General features: G+C 40.3%; 1 pseudogene; it reads right to left on the minus strand.

Moving 5' to 3' along the window:
• Nucleotides 1-1170: 1170 nt before the first annotated feature.
• Nucleotides 1171-8176, minus strand: LOC138042743 (uncharacterized; annotated as a pseudogene).
• Between the last annotated feature and the right edge of the window lie 9324 nt (nucleotides 8177-17500).

A 17500-nucleotide genomic window follows, 5' to 3' on the forward strand; every position in this document is an offset into this window, starting at 1 on the left:
AACTGTGGACTAAAGAGTTTTAAGGTATATATAATTTTGTTTCCATTATTAAAATGGACCTTCTCGGAGATATGTGGGCCATTTTTAATTCTCTTGTTTCAAATAGCTATTATGGGATCCCCAGAGGGTAAATACAAATTAATAGCTATTTAAAACAATGAACTTAAAAATAGCCGAAAAGGTTTATTCAGGCTAATCGGAGCAAAAGCCTGCTATCCGGTTAGCCTGAATACTTGGGCCTGAGGAGTGCAATGATTAACCTGAATATCACTCACGTTAGCCTAAATAATGCTTCGGTTATCCTTTGTGAGGTTAGTTCTGAATGATGGAAACGGTAACATGATTCCTTTTGCTCCTGGTCTGCTGTGTACATTTTACCATTTGTCTGCATTATTTCATGTCCGGTCCACTGTCTGCGTTTTACACTGACTGTCCTTGAACGCCCGAGAACTTGGCGCAAGGACAGGGCAAAAAGAAAAAATCTTCAGCGACCAAGAAGCTTCAGAAAAAAGGTCTTGGGCCCAAAGAAGGAGGTGAGTATTGTTTAACAAATAACGAAGCCTATGCCATATATTACACTGTTATAAAACACGACGGGCATTTGAGAACAAGAGGGAAATGTAAAACACTCGCCCGCGGCTCGTGTTTTCTACATTTCCATCGTGTTCTCAAATGCCCGTTTTACATTTTTCGAGTGTTCTCAAATGTCCGGAGTGTTTTATCACAGTGTAAAACACGGCTTAGGCTTCTTCATTTGCCTTATGATATAGAGGTAATGTACAGAAAAACAATAAAACACGCTTTTTCTATGTTTCATACTTTGAAAAAACATGGGTCGTTCACCAATCAGAGCGCGCCCAGTGTCCTATCTATAATATTAAAAAAAATTTATGCACGACAGAGATTATAGTTCTTATGATGAATTGATCAAGCAAAACATTCTCCCTAGATTGACTTCGGATTGTCAGATAAACTCGAGAGGGTATAAAGCCAAGCATGGAGAATTATCTAAGGGCTACGTAGCTTCGCCGCTCGATCAACTTTGTTCGTTTGCGTTCTTCTCCTCGGATTTTCGAGCTAAACAGAGACTGTTCTCAGTATATCGCAAGGCTAACAGAACTACCTGTACACAAAATATGAGAAAAACGTTGGGCTTACACAGTGTAATTAACGGGAGATTTCTTAGGTTTATTTATATAATCAAAGTTCTGCCCTAAGCAATTACAAGGTTGTTTTATGAATAGAAGTGAGCTCCATGGCAACACAGATCGTACTTAAAGCAAAAACGTTATCTGGAAGTAGGACCTTTACGAATGTTGGAGCAAGTTACTGGAACCAGTTAATCCCCATAGAACTAACTGAGGAGGTGAAGAACTAGGTTCTTTTAAACAACTTCTTGAAAGAACTTGGCGGACATCATAGTTAATAGAGGGGACTGGTTATGAAGCCCGGCAAACATCAAAGGAGCAAACAAAGATGTCAAGATTTATGTTATATATATTTATGCATGAATTACCAGGCCAACACGTTTCTGTTGGTTAGTTCCTCAGTACGAAGTAAACAACTATTATGTTTTGTGCACGGCCAAGGCCAAAAAAGAGAACAAAAACATACAACAAAGAACTTTGACGAGTTTCATAACCATGTCCTTCTATTAACTATGCTGATATCGAGAACTATAAATTCATGGCCCTATATAACTTTTACCTGTACATTTGAATATTTTGAAAGTAAATTTTCGTGCAGGTTTACACATGGGTTTCTTATGTTTAGTTACATGATGCACGTGCAAATCCAGACATGTGCGCTGCCGAATAGCGCAAAAATACGCAAAAGGAAAGTACAATGTAGACATGCTTGCATCACATTTGTAATCCAGGCCGTTTGTAGAGAGCAAACGTTGCTATGACAACTTTTTGACATCTTTCTGTTAGTTTAGTCCCAGCGAAACAAACAGCACAGCCACGTGTGCATTTTGATTTCTCCTCCTCCAATACCAACATAGAGTCTGATTGAGCAAGAATGGGGAAAACCAGCAAACATCGAGATGTCAACTGAGAGTCAATCAAAACTTTGAGTGGCTTCCAGTGTTCATCATGATATAGTTTTGAAGATATGATTATCATCGCAGTTTTGCACACAACTTAAGCAGTAGTGAAATCAAAGCCTGAAAAAAATTCAGGCGTGAACGGGATTCGAACCCATGACCTCTGCGATACCGGTGCAGTGCTCTACCAACTGAGCTATCAAGCCATTGGGAGCTCGCCACTTTGTGAGTTCGTAATAATATACCCGTAGAAGTTGAAGAATACAAGTGAATATATGAAAGTTCATATATTTGAACTCACAAAGTGGCCAGCTCCCAGTGGCTTGAATAACTGCACCGCTATCGCAGAGGTCATGGGTTCGAATCCCGTTCAGGCCTGAATTTTTTTCAGGCTTTGATTTCACTACTGCTTAAGTTGTGTGCATAACTGCGATGATGAATCATATCTTCATATCATTCTCTGCAGTTCAAATATATAACTTTCATATATTCACTTGTATGATATAGTTTTCTTTGTGCTGTAATGGAGAGATTGTCGGTTCTAGGAGGTTGGCCATTTTCTTAAGTCCACATTTCTTAACAACAAATATGTGTCATTTGGTTCGATTTTTCTTCCATCTGCGATGCATTTTTTTCCTTCTTTCACATTAAAATCCTTAAAACTTAAATGAACTTTGCTATATGTGGTGCATAATTAGTTTTGAAGAACCGAAGATGCAGATGTTGAGAGAGAACAAGCCGAACTGATTTACTTGTTAAAGTAAGAATTTTTTCAATTTTGTCAATTTTTTTCTACTTGCATCCTAATATGTTTGAAATTATTGTGCAACAAAATTCATTGCATGGACAAGTTGTACTGAATTCCAGTTAATAGTTATAAGGTATCTTCTAAGTACCACTCACATGGGCTGCTCGGGTCTCGTCGGAATCCTAGGAAGGATTATATGGTAGAGGGATACGATAATATTGGATTATTTTAGGTGTAAACTCATCGACACACCGCCGCTAGTCCTCCAATCAAGGAATGGCCCCAGTATCGAGAGTTTCGTAGCCTCTTCATAACAAAGACTGTCAATTAATAAGTTATGTACAGAGTATTGTAGTAAATGTGCATGATATTCAAATTAAATTAATAAATTGAAAAAAAAAAAAGCAAAGACTGCAAGCTCAGTCCGTTCTCGGCGATTAACTGGTACTTCGTCCCCGACTATTCTGGCAAAATTGTTGAAAAGGTTGGTGCATAATACCTTTAAAACGCGGCGCCACTCTCTACAGCATCAGGCTGTGACCTTCAAAAGTTGATGAAGGATCATACAAATCTCTCTGTCAGCAATGGATATCCGAGAATGGTATCGTATGATATTCTGCGGCGGTAGGAAGAATGATGGCAAATTTTTGCTCTTGATGCAGTTCTCAAGTTGGGCAAAAATTGAGGATGTCAGGCGCCTTACATTTTCAACTGGAATTTCTTCAGAAGATGACTGAATCTCTTTGTCCTCTTGATTTCCAGACTGAAGAAAATGTTCATACTGAGTGAAGAATGCCATTTTCAACATGTAGCTGGAAATGTATGTCCTACCACTGTGGTGATTTGGTACCAGCTTTGATATGTTTTTCATCAAAATCTTCGCAAGAACGTAGCTGTACTTGATGTCAAGTGGCAGAGAATTGAAAATACTGGTTTCCATATGCGAATAGGACAATCTGAAGTAAGATTCATGGCCTCCCTCAAATGGCTCCTCAGGTGCTGGTTTACAGACCACAATCAAAGAGCCGTAATTCTTCACAGCCTTTGGTAGCAGTAGGGTCTTTTCTACCACAGCTTTTGGCCACCAGTTCTGGAGGTGTATGACTGGAGCTAGATCCACGGATATGGACAGGTTGTTGTACTCTCTGCCAACCCATCTCAGGTCTAGGTTGCAGACTTGTAAAGTTCCCCCATATATGTTTAGAGGGCCCTTGTTCCAGTAGAAGTGAAGGTCCAGCCAGGTGTCCTCTCTGCCAAGAACCCTTTGAATGAGACTGTATATATAGCAGTTAAAGACCGAGGCCACTAACTTGTTGCCAATGAAGATATCCTGGCTTTGGCCTCTGGAGAGGTCTGGCTTAGCATCCTGGTAATGTATCATCAGCTTCTTTTATGTCCATCAACTCTGCTACAGAATGCATGTACAAGAGGAAATCAAACTCGTCCATTCTTCCGATTTTGGTTCCCTCACTCATACTGCCAGAAAGTACAGGTGTGAACCCCATTCTGGTGTCTAGCTCCTTCACACCTCTGGCAATTCTACTCATCAGTGTGCTGATTTCTTCCTTTATGATTTCCAACTCTTCTGTCATTTTTACAGGTCCTTCATTTGGATCAGACAAATAGTTAAGGCACAGAGAATCAATGTCCCCCAATTGAGACTTTAATGTGGCTACATGATTGCCCACATTGAGATTTTTGTCTATTGGGGTCACCAGTGCTTCCAAGATTTTGGCCAGAAGCGAATCTCGATCATCATCGTCGTCATCTACTCCAGCACCAAATCGCATGGCCAGTACTTCCATTTCTAGGTTTATATCACACTCACTATCATCAGAATCATCGTCGTCTTCATTAAATGCAATGTTCCATGTATTCGTAAGCTCATCTGGCGTTTCATTTCCAAGCTGGAGATTATGACTTGAATCATCACCTTGATTCCGTTTCTTTCTAACATTTGATAACCGATCCAATTCATCAAAAGGCTCAGTGTGGCATGTATCTTCCTTTACATGCTGTTTCTTAGATAAAGGCTGATCGAATGTTTTGGTTTTACTGACTTCATAGCACGTCATCCCATTTACATCTCTAATATCATCGGGAACACCGGCTTTCATCAACATAGCACTCAACGATCTATCCATGTCATTCATTTCTATGAAATGAAGACAAGTCCTTCCAAATCTGTCTTGCATGTCCAGTCTGCTTCCATTTTGCAACATTACTTCAACCAAATCTTGGTCTTTCCGCTCAAGTGCTGCAAACAGGGGTGTGTGTCCATTTATGTTTCTTAAATTCACATCAGCCCCATTGGCTGCCATCATTTTCACTATGGCTTCTTTGAATGTGGACGTATCCTCGGGTCTGTCATGTCTTCTTAAAGAGTACATATCCAGATAATGAAGTGCACACTCCTGCCTGATGTTAACTGCATTCACCATAGCTCCAGTTTTGATGAACTCATCCAGCATCGGTGGTGTAAAATCAGAGGGGTTTGCCAGCAGCCAATGCAGAGGGGTGTCTCCCATAGAGTTGCTGAAATTGATATCACCATTATAGGCTTGCAGTACCTTCAGAGTCTTTATCCTCTTCTGAATGAATCTGTTCTCATCTCCCACAACGTCAGAGAATGAAGGAGTTGTGTGGCGAGCTAAGTTAGATATTGCTGTCGCCCCGCTGAGATTTGCTGCATTGACCAGGGCACCGGACTCCAGCAAAAACTTCACGACATCATCACAGCCATCGGCTGCAGCAAAATGAAGAGGGGTGTCATGCGAAATGGTTTGACCATTGACATCCCCACCTTTTTCGAGAATCATCTGCGTCACTCTCACACACAAAGGAGTCTGATCTCCATCATGTTTCTGCTCACACTTAGCGGAGTGGAAGATCTTCACAGAATTATGGAGCGGCTGACCACCAAAAGCCGCTTTAGTGTTCACTGATGCTCCTGCCTCCAGTAACAACTGGAACTTCTCAAATTGGAACTGATTCTCAGGACCAGGCTCCAAGAACAAGAGCTGGAATGGAGTGCAGTCCATCTCATCACAGAGCTCCGTGGAGGCACCATTCTGAAGCAGTAAGTTCACAATGGTAGCATCTACACTAGTATCTATAGCCATATGCAGAGGAGCTTGCAGTTCCCTCTCATTCTGCAGATTCACATCACTCCCCATATATATCAGTAACTGACATATCTCTTTTCTGTTCTTGGCCACTGCAAAATGAAGAGGACCCATCAAGTCCTCAGGCCCAAATGGTCTGTTTAGCAGAGTCAAAACGTCATCACTGTCATTAAAAATCTGGGCCACCTCATCTGTATCCCCATTTTCTATTGCTTTATGTAGCTTGCGTATCTTCTCATCTTGTGACGGATCACTTAAATCATCCACTCCTGGAAAGGACTGCTCTGTCATGTTTACAATTCTTGTATACTTGTAAATTATAGTGTTCTGTGTTTGTCCCAGAAACAGCTTACACTGAAACAAATACAAGTAAAGAAATATGACTCATTTACCTGTACACGCCACAAGTTTAAACATTTTCGATGTGCTCAACGTCATAGCACAGTTTGAAACAAACTTGATCCCCCCGTTCTCACCAGTTGGGTGCGAATGCTCAGACTTCCTAAAATTAGGCAAGGCATCCAAATTTTAAATCTCAGTTTAATCAGATGAACAACAAGCATGGGTAAAGCAAGTGTAAACTAAGGCTGATAACAATGAATGGCAAGCCAAAAGGTCTGATCGAAAGGTACACCGGCGAACGGGTGCACAGTTAATTCTTTTAACACTATGGAGTCACATTTTAAAAGTGCAATGAAAGACAAAACAAGATTTGCTAATACAAAATTTATTTGGTGTGGAGCAAACTAGAATTGATTCGAAAGTGCATTTGCTCCAGTTAGGTGAATTGAAGTGCTCCGTAATGGCGCCGTCGTAAGCGGCTGCCACAACCTTTTCAGACAGTAATCACAAAATGGATGAAGAAGAAAGCGATAACAGTGCAACTACCAACGCAGAACGAATAAAAAAAACAAAGATATACTAGATCGCAAACTAACGGAGATTTGAATAACGCTGTCCACGAAAATTCCGAGGTCCGACTGTAAGAGCGTTTCTTTTATTTTAGAGCAGAACGAAAAAAAGTGGCGTTTCGTCATGAGCACCCCCTGGGGAATTTTGTTGTCTCCTCATATCTGAAATTTCAGCCCGGTCGACTGGAGCGAAATTCAAGAAACAAAACCAAAATGGTAGCACATAAAGTTGCATCGTTCCCGACCGTCATTACCTTTTGGAACTTACTAGTAAAGTTATAAATTCGCATACTTATGAAGTGGAAATACATTAAAGACAAAAATTATGCCATTTTGGTCGCTATGTTACGAAGCTATCAGTTTTGTCAAAAAACACATCGAAATCTTTAGGAGACTGAAATGAAGCGCCCGATCTCGGTATTAAACCGGGCCACAGACTCGAGAAGCCACACCAAAATCTCAAACCTTATAATTTCAGGGGCATACACCTCTGTTTTTAGATACAGATGAACCAAAAATGGCTTTGCGGGCCCGAAACGCTTCCGGGGCTTTCGAGAAACGGGCTCAAGCAGACGCGAAAAAAAGCAGCGTGACTGACAAAGCGTGACGCTAATGTGCATAAATCACTGTAAACAGTCTGGGAGTATTTTCTGACATTGTATCTGAAAATGAATTACCCTTGCCGGAAAAAAAGAGGTAGTTTTTGTTTTCTGCTCGAGGTTGGAATGCCAGTGTAAAATCGGTACAATAAAGTCGGTCCAGCCTGCTTCATTTATGCGATTTCAACAATTGAAGTCTTCTCTGCGGCCATATAGCGTTTTTTTATATCCCGATAATCTCAAGAAATCGTGTGATCGGCTTTTATCAAACTCCGATAATTGTCAATTTATTAGTATTGAATTCAATCGACCACGATCGATTTTTATCGAATATCAAAATGATGTTGCTACACGCCGAAAATAATCCCGGAAGTATAATGACCGGCTCCTGCTAGCCTCAGAATTCGTTAATGAATGGAAATATACTAAGCAATCAGTGAGAATAAAAATTAGTGTAAGATCCAAACAGATTCAGTGAGTATACTAACTGATGGGCTCAGAATAAACACTACATGTAAACCTCATACGACCTTATATGCGATAAAGTAACGCGACTTACCTCTGTCAGCCAAGTTTCAGTTTCTGCTTGGAAGCGCCGAAACTCCTTGTCCTTGAAGACTGGTTTACGACCTTACTACCTCAATTTGTATCAGGCATTTGTCAGACCTGCCTTGAAAATGAATTGGAAAAGAATCACCCGAAGACGTCTCAGAATGAATTTGACTCCGTAGTGTACCGAGCTTTCACTTTATTTTATCAGGCCGGGGAACCCCCATGGCCCATGATTCCGTGCGAGATTGAAGTAAGCCCCGGAGAGGACCCTGGGAATGTAGTTGCCCGAAAGAGTACTGTGCGGTCAATTGACAACATAGGCAGCCCAAGTTCGCGTCAGTAGAGAGCGTGTAATAATTAATTACTGGTGGGAAGATGACCTTTGAGTAAAAGCGGTGTTGCGTTATAGGCAGCCGTTGAGAATTTAAACGCGTTATAAGACTTTGTATGGGAAATAAAATACCGTCGATTATGAAGCCTAAAAAACGCTCAATTAAACATTCATTCAATAAAAGGAATAAAAATGACTCACCTCTGGTGTATTCTTGTGCTTTTTGGAGTTTATTTTACCGTTTCGGGAATTCCGTGTTTCCAATGTTCTAAGACGAATGATTTTATTGAATGAACGTTAAATTGAGCGTTTTTTTAGGCTTCATAATCGACGGTATTTTATTTCCCATACAAAGTCTTACAACGCGTTTGAATTCCCAACGGCCGCCTGTAACGCAACACCGCTTGCACTCAAAGGTCATCTTCCCACTAGAAATCAATTATTACACGCTCTCTAGTGACGCGAACTATGTTGACAAAAAATCGTTCCCTATTTTTTTTTTTTTTTTTTTTTTCATTTTTGAATAATCGCCTTATAAATTTGCCCTTCACTTAGTTTAGTGGTCCTGGGAGTGAGGTGACTCCCATATTGTCGGGTATACTCGTCATGACTCGTCGGCAGTGGCGAAACACCACTATATCTAGCTGTCAGAGTATCTTTTAAAATGCACTCGAAGAAATAATAATTAAACAAACGTCAACAAAAATAATCTACAAACTGCAGTTAGAAACATGACAAAACAAACGTTCTTACCTCCGATTTTAGGCTCGATTTCTGCCTGTCTCTAGATCTCGAGTCCGGTCTACCAACGTGCGCTAATCAAGCCTATTCCGATTTTACGTTGTAAATCTCTAGATCTAAGAGATCAAATAAAGCTCAAAAGCAACGTCTAGATTGGTCTCTTTTAGGGGTTCAATTTAAACTTTTCGATGAGCATCCCTGACCTTTTAAAATAGGAGATCTCTCCATCTCCCCCCTCCCATCCCAAAAAAAAACACCGCGTAGGGGTACAGTACCCACATCTTTCAGGTTATCAACAGTGATGTAGCCTGCGCTTGATGACTTATGGGAGTAATTAGGAGCCAACAACACATTTCTCCATAAAATGTGGTAATTAATTAAATAAAGAAGCCTAACTCGTGTATTACGCTGGGATAAAACACTCCGGTCATTTGAGAACACTCGAGGAATGTAGAAAACACTTGCCTGCGGCTCGTGTTTTTTACATTTCCCTCGTTTTCTCAAATGCCAGTCGTGTTTTATCACAGTGTAATACACGGCATAGGCTTCTTCATTTGCTTTATGATATAGATTTTACACGCGCAAAACAATAAATGACGCTTTTTCTATGCTTTATACTCTGATAAAACATGGGTTTTGACCAATTAGAGTGCGCGCAGAGTCCTAATTATATTATAATTAAGAAATAAAGAAGCCTAAGCCGTGTATTATACTGTGATAAAACACGACGGGCATTTGAGAATACGAGGGAAATGTAGACAACACGAGCTGCAGGCTATTGTTTTCTTCATTTCTCGAGTGTTCTCAAATGACCGAAGTGTTTTATCACAATGTAATACACAGCTTAGGCTTCTTCATTTGCTTTAAGATATAGATTTTACACGCGCAAAACAATAAAACACGCTTTTTCTATGTTATATACTCGGATGAAACATGGGTTTTTGACCAATCAGAGGCCGCGCAGGGTCCTATCTATCATGATGTTTCCCATGCAATTCCCAGCTTGGCCCGAAAATGAAAAGACTGTCGAAAAGACTGGGACAGAGTAGCGTTTCCACTGACCAGGTACGCGCAGAGACCGCCGTCCCAGACTCGATGGTAAACAGCGGCGCCAAGAAAATAATAGGGAACTTAAGCAACGACAACGGCGACGGCAACGAGAACGTCACAAATGTGCATATTTATTAGGCAAAAACAGTAGCTTTGCACGCCCTGCACGTGCGTTTTTCACTTTTGTCCATTTCTGTGCCGTCGTCAGCAAAACAACAACGTGAAATAGTCAAATTTTAGGTTTTAAGGAGAACGTCAGCACTTGACGCTAAAGTTTCATTTTCTCACCTAAATTAAGTGCCGTTCCGACCAATCTCATTTTTGAGGAACTACCCCACCTTTGTCATATAAGAAGGGTTGACATGTTTACAATGTGATTACAATGACGCGAATTTATATTTTAAGATGATGTTCTCGGTGCCGTCGCCGTCGTCGTTGCTTAAGTTCCCTAATAACATTGGGAGACCTCACTACTTTTCCGTCCAATGATCTTTCATCCTTTAGCATGGAGAATTTCTTAGTTCTGACGTACAATCATAGAAATATAACTAGATGAGGTTACTTAAAAGAAAGGAAATACGCAGCTTGAATTAAAGGCCTTTTGGTCACTGGGATAACGTACTCAATCAAATCACCGGAGAGGGACTCTCCTAGCGTAACATTAGGGAGCTTCAGAAACGACGACGTTGACGGCTACGGCTACGGCTACGGCTACGGCTACGGCTACGACAGCGCCACAAAACAATAATATCAATGGTTAAAATACCGTAAATAATCGTGCTGTTCGTGCAGCACGGATTTTAGTAAACATGTTTGCGGTCCTCTTCGTAACGACGAACAGTGAACGTGAACATGAAACAGAAAACGTTTCATTTTCTATTTTCACTCTGAAACCGTTCTTAGCAATTTACTTTTAGGATTCTTCGCCCACATTGTAGGACGTGGACGAGATGGAATAATCGCGAAAGTCTTTAATATGATAGGGATTGGGAGGAAGTCAACTGCAATCCGGGTCAAAATACTTCGGGACACTTGTCAAATTTTGGGCTAAAAGTAGAGAATTTACTTTACATGCTTCCATCGTTATATGAGCAACGTGTGTTCTTCTTTCGCTGCCTTTTTCGTGCCCCCCTCCCCCCTTCCCCCCAGACAATGTTGAAACATGCCGGCCAGCGAACGATGAACGGAACTTGATTTTGTAGACCGTGAAAAATCAACATTGTAACGGGGGGAGGGGGAAAAGCGCGAATTGTCCCAACAGTTTTGACTTGGATTGTAGGTTTAACTTCGAGAATTGCTATGAAATTAAGTTATGCAACTATTTGTGTTTGAAGGAGGTGTTATGCGTCCGTGGGAAGAATGATAATCTGGTCGCTTGGCAACGGACGAAAGAGCAACTGAACTGATTATATTCCTCAGAAGCGCATCTTGTACTCACCTTAATCCTGTCTTGGACTCTTCCTTTCGCCCTTTGCCATGCAAGCTGTTTATTAAATTAAACTTATGTTCCACATAGTATCATAAGATTTTTTTTTACAATTTTGGAGCCTGCAAAGAGAATTTCCCGGCATTTGTTTTTATGATTTTTTCTACCCCTAAGGAGAACTTAGCTTCAAGCTACAGTCTTTTTTTCAATATTGAAGTTTCCATTGACATTCATTTGTGTATTTCTGTCTGGAAAATGTTAAATTCTATTAATGGGATTTAAAAATGTTAGAGTAACCCACGATGGAGAGTTTTTTAACGAGTTCGGCGTCAGCTGATTGCTGCAAGCCGAGATCTAACTATAACATTGGTAAAAGGCAAAGCTATTTTTCAGGTTCACACCGAAACCAGGTTGAAAATCAGTCATAGTTTGATGCTACACTGGTTTGGGTAATTTTGAATCGCCTGGTGTCGACCTACGTACATTCATAATTTTCCACACGAGATTAGCATCTAACTATTTCTTATATTACCTATGGTTATTGGAAAGAAATGATAGAGTGGCTTGGCGAACATATACACATTAAGTACGAACACGTGCAACGAACGGTCAAGCTAGTTTCACAACGGAAGTAAACAGTGATTAGACCATCGAACTACCGTAACGTTCATACGAGAGTAGCTCTATAATTTCGCACGCTAGACGTAAGTTTCCATGAGTATTTTCCATTGACCTGCCGGGAATCGGCAGGGTTTCTAGTGTCGATTAGTGGAACGTAAAAATCTCCTCCCCAAAACAATTTCCAGAGTAACTTTAACAGAATAAAGGCTAAAGGCATACTGATAAACGTTTGCGCGCAAACCGTTCAAAAGGGTTAAGTATTCAAGAACATTTATCCCGTAATGATCAAAGATATCATACACTTGCATGTAAGTATGCTTACAAAAAAATTAAGCAATTTTTTTTTGCAGTCTGAAAGCAATTCAAATGAAAAACTATAACTTGCCAACAGGTCAAATAAAGCATCCCCTAAGCTTCGAACAAATTATTTCTGACTGACAGAAATATAATATTATCCTTAGTCCTCGCATTAACTGAAATAGTAATTTATGAACTTGTGTCTCTATAATAATTGTGAACTTATGAGTTCCTTAGATGTTCTACTCCACAAATTTCTGCCTTCATGTAAAACACAGCCGGCAGTCCAGCAGTTGATTATTTTTTGCAATATTTGAATTTTAACTGGTTTGAATGGTTATTTTCAGGTGGCCACATTCTTCCATTTAAATCGCCGCAGATTAACAAACTGTAGGTCATTAATTCTCGTCGTGGAAAAGGATCCCAAATCTTCAATAGTTGACAGAGTTCATTGTCCACTGAAGTTCTAAAAAACTTGATAAAATTCGCTCGTGAGGGTTAAACTGTCCTCCGCCGTAGCCACCGCAAATCTTTTTTTATCATAAAGAAAACCAGCTTCTGTATCCTCTTAATGTTCTTGGTGAATTTCATTAAGCCAACGATTCACCACAATCTTCTAAACGCAAAACCTTTCCACTATCTTCTAAGACTGCGTTTCTTATTCAGATTAACTGTCCTTAGTATATAATCTTCAATTCCTGACATAAAGGAAATGAGGTCTGGTGTCTACAATTTTTGTCCAATCAAATTGCAGACAAAAGGATAGCGTCATCGACACGAAATTGGCTCTTTAATAAGGTCACTTTCTTTATTATCTCCCGTCCAGGCTACAGACTAACAATATATAAACACAGCGTAATCTACATGTAACTGGTTGCTTTATTTTTGAACGTCAGTATTCTGTACTTGAAGGTTGGATATTCCGTGAATGTAGGATTTGCAGTGAAATTGAATTTCTTTTCCAAAGTGACTCTGAGCTCGCAAAGGACCAATTCCACTGAATATTTGATTAAACTCGGTTTTGTCAATGTTTAATATCAGCGCACTGTTAAAGCAAAGAGGACCAGTGAACAATGAACAATATGAACGATAACAGCAACTGCGCAAAAAACATTTCTTCGAAATTAATTCAGTTACAAGTTATCTGGAAATGGTGGTGGACTCATGTTATAGAGATTAGCAGCAGAGTTTTGCCGGAATCTTATTGAATTCGATAAGACAGAACTAGCGGATCTGAACGCATTCACATGCGAGGTCTGGGAACAGGTCTCCTGAGAGTCCGTAAAAACCACTGGTCGTACATGAGCCCGCGCTGCTACTCTCTTGGTCTGCTGATTCGCTCTCACTTGACCACAGCTTGCTGCTTGTTTGCAATTGACAGGCTGAGTTTTCTGAAATATCAGAAGGGCAATGAACTAAATATTGCATTACTAAATCAAAGCCATAGGAGTAGTATATAAAGTACGCGGCAGTTCTGCGTTGGGCAGATCATGCGAATCTACTCTCATCCTTAACCCTAAACCTCCCTAACCGACGACAGCAACAACAACAACTTTATTGTACCCCATGAAGATTACAAGGTTTCTCATTTACAACTAACCCTAGCCAACCTTGAACCACAGCCCCAATCCTTAATCCAAATGGGTAAAAAGAAAAAGATATTATTCCAGTTTTCTCCTCCTTTCTCAGAGGATGTCCTTGCCGTAGAGTAATCAATTCAATTGGGCTTCTGTTATAGATGGAGTTTCAATCAAGTGTCGTAAAAACTAAAACCAAAGTAATTACTTTGACTGATCAAAAAGGACGGAGACAATCCGGTAAACCAATCAAAACTCAAAGTAATTACACGTAGCCGACAGAAAGCGCGGGAAAATGTGCACGCGCGAGCCACGATTGGCTTTGGTGTCACTTCTGATCGGTTGAAAAAGTGGCCCAAGAACTTTGAACCAATCACTGAGTGAAGTAATGCAAACCCAAAGCAATTAGCTAATCACTTTTGACACTTAATTTAATGGAAAACCACTCTAAAACGTGAAATTACCGCAGATAGTGAACCTAACTTGAACGCGACCGCCGCAATTGATCTGCACATACAAAGAGCCCCGGACCGAGATTGGATAATTTAAACGGGGCCGTGACAATTGATTGTGGCATGGGCTCCTGATTGCACAAGTGCAAAAAATTGCAATTCATGGATGCATAACAGAAAGTTAAAGCTGTTTTAACACTTTTGGGCATGCCAGAGCGTCTTACCATGACTATGCACCCTGAGATTTTGACTCGTTAACGAATTTCACTCGCACTGAGGTTTCAAATTAAGTTTCAGAGACTTGTCCCCCCCTCGACAGTCAGTGAGAAAGAGAAATTTCGACTCCTAAACAATATGTCATCATTATGGTACTTACTTGTGTGTTTTGGTAAGGTAGGCATTACATTACATTACATTACATTACATTACATTACATTACATGATGTTTTCACAGGTGCATATGCTGAACTACGAAGACTGTTTTTTTAAAGGGTCAAGGATACGGGACTATGCACTGTTAAACCTACAAGCAGGGTGGACAACAGCGGAGCTCCAGCCGAGACAAATCCTACTCATCCTTCTACCGTAAAGCCTACAAACGGATTGTCAAGAAAACTTCTCGCTACAACAATCACTCCATCGGAGATTCCCGTTAGGATTGAAACACCACCTTCTGCTTAAGAATCAGAGGGAGAATACCCGGTAGCGAGGTTAAGAAGAAATAGAGCATAGAAAAGTACCTAAATTGTTACCATAAACTCATTTGTTTAAGCAAAAAGATGTTAATTGCATTTAACTTAAATACTAAGCAATGGGTTTTAGGTATTCTAGGTTTCCCTCGAAAGGTACATACCTCGAAAGGTACATACGGGGAGCTGACGCCCACATTTGTTTTAGGGGATTCTGACGTTGGAGCACAGCGAGTATCTACCCAAAAGAGCCCGGGAAGCAGATCTGAACTCGCTTTGATTTGCCTTTTTCAGATTTTTTAACAATTCTTCGCATAAAACTGTGAATTAAGGAGGTTGGAGGGATTTCAAGAAAATTTGTGTACAGAGTAAATAAATAAAAAACAATTACCTCTGCACGAATGTTACAGGAATACCCCATGAAGTGAAGTGCCCAGCTAGAGTTTGCATGTCGCTTGGACTCACCTGTAGAGCCTGGAAGCGTCTCTTTTGTGGCTTTGAAGTGGGGTTGTTCTTCAGCGATTGGGAGACTAAACATTCGTAAAGATCTGAATGGACCAGCAGTGGATTATATGTAGTGGATAATTCTAACTGTGAAATAGGCAGGCAAAAAATCTGGCTTACGGTCTCGAAACAATATTCAATTTGTTAACGTTAACTGGATAGGTTTGTAATCTATCTTGGACTGTAATGTTTCAAGAAAGCTTTACAATGCATTTTCTTCAAGGAATTTGTGCTAAACAAGACCATTATCACAGCAGTTTTAAATTGATGATGAAATGCTGACCACATAAGTCGAATTCAGTTCTTTTTTGATATTCAGCAGTGCAGCTACAATCAGTGGCAACAGTACTTGGGCCGCTCACGGAAGGATGGGCCTGAAAACCTCTCGGACGTCATAAACTAAGCATAACGGTCAAAATTCCACTAAAAGCTTCAATATAGAAGTCCCCCAATCTCCCCACCAATCAATGTTGCTGTTCACGATTGCCAACATTGTTCTAGGGGGGAGGGGGCAATTATTCAAATAGACTGCAAGCAGTCTCTCTTTGCTCAAGGATCGTTGAAACGAAAGCGTAAGTTGAACTTTCAATGACTAAAGCTGCGGGTCGAAAATACCGCGGGCATTGGTTAGAATGCTTACCAACGCCCTCGGTATTTGCAATTGCGACCCGCAGTTTCAGCCATTTTGAAGTGTTCGCTCGTTTCAACGATTTAGTGCAAAAGAGTGACTGCTCGCCGCCTATTATTCAAGCCAAGTAAGAAAACAAACTAAAAGGGTGAGTGTTCCAATACTTTTGCCAATGATTGTAACTTTTAACCATTTGATAATCTTGGGGCAGTAATGCAAGCGCACAAAGAATCTTTGGAGAGACCGTTCTTCGAGGCCTTCAAATAACTCTTATTACACGCAACTGCTGTTTTACAAGCGAGGCGCGTGCAAACACTTTACGAATGAAACTTTACCTGATCAAGACACGAAGCTACAACAGAGAGGGCGTTGTCACTTGGTCCTTCGACTGAAGGTTGCACATCACTTGGCAGCGTAAGTTCACTTACAGCGATGGATTTCAACAAAAGGCAGTTACTGTCAGAGGGTAGCAACAGAAAATACCCCTGAGGAGATGGCTTTGGAGGTCGGTGACAAACTGGGGATGTTACTGTGTCAACAGTCATCTTTGTCAACAAGAATACATCCTTAAAAATCGTGACAAGAGATGAGAAGAAAGGTTAGTCATAATAATAGGAGATGATGATAGTGACTCCTAACTGGACGATCCTTCTAGTAAATTAATGTTTCATATCTGCATTCTCAAATATATGATATTTTAAATGCCATTCTCCATCTTTCTGTTCAATCATATAACAACTTACATCAAATTAATGACAAATAAGCGAGAAAATCGAAGTTATATTGTTAGATTTAGCTCAATGAATTTTTATTCCACAAACGTTTTCGCACCTCAGCTTCAAATCAACGTTAGAACTAGCAGAGATCAATGGGGATTAAATCTTCAAAGAAGACATCTTAGAAACCGGTTGGAGTTTATTAGCTGCAGTCTTCAAAGCTCGAATTTAACAGAGATAATGTAAGTTTGGTAGATACATATGGTATGAGCATACCCTATCTTTAAGCACTGAACACAAAGCGTAGAAGTGCTGTTGGTTACTTTCAAGATCCTCCCAGTCCATCTTCCAGCACAAGGTGGGTCGAACAACATACGGCTTTATATGAAAATGATAAAGCATGCTACAATCACTCGAAATATATATAAACTATTAATTGTGTTGAATAAAGGTTGGCCTCTTTTTTCCCATTGTTTCAGTGAAATA

The sequence above is a fragment of the Montipora capricornis genome, chromosome 3 (assembly GCF_036669925.1).
Source record: "Montipora capricornis isolate CH-2021 chromosome 3, ASM3666992v2, whole genome shotgun sequence".
Classification (NCBI taxonomy): domain Eukaryota; kingdom Metazoa; phylum Cnidaria; class Anthozoa; order Scleractinia; family Acroporidae; genus Montipora; species Montipora capricornis.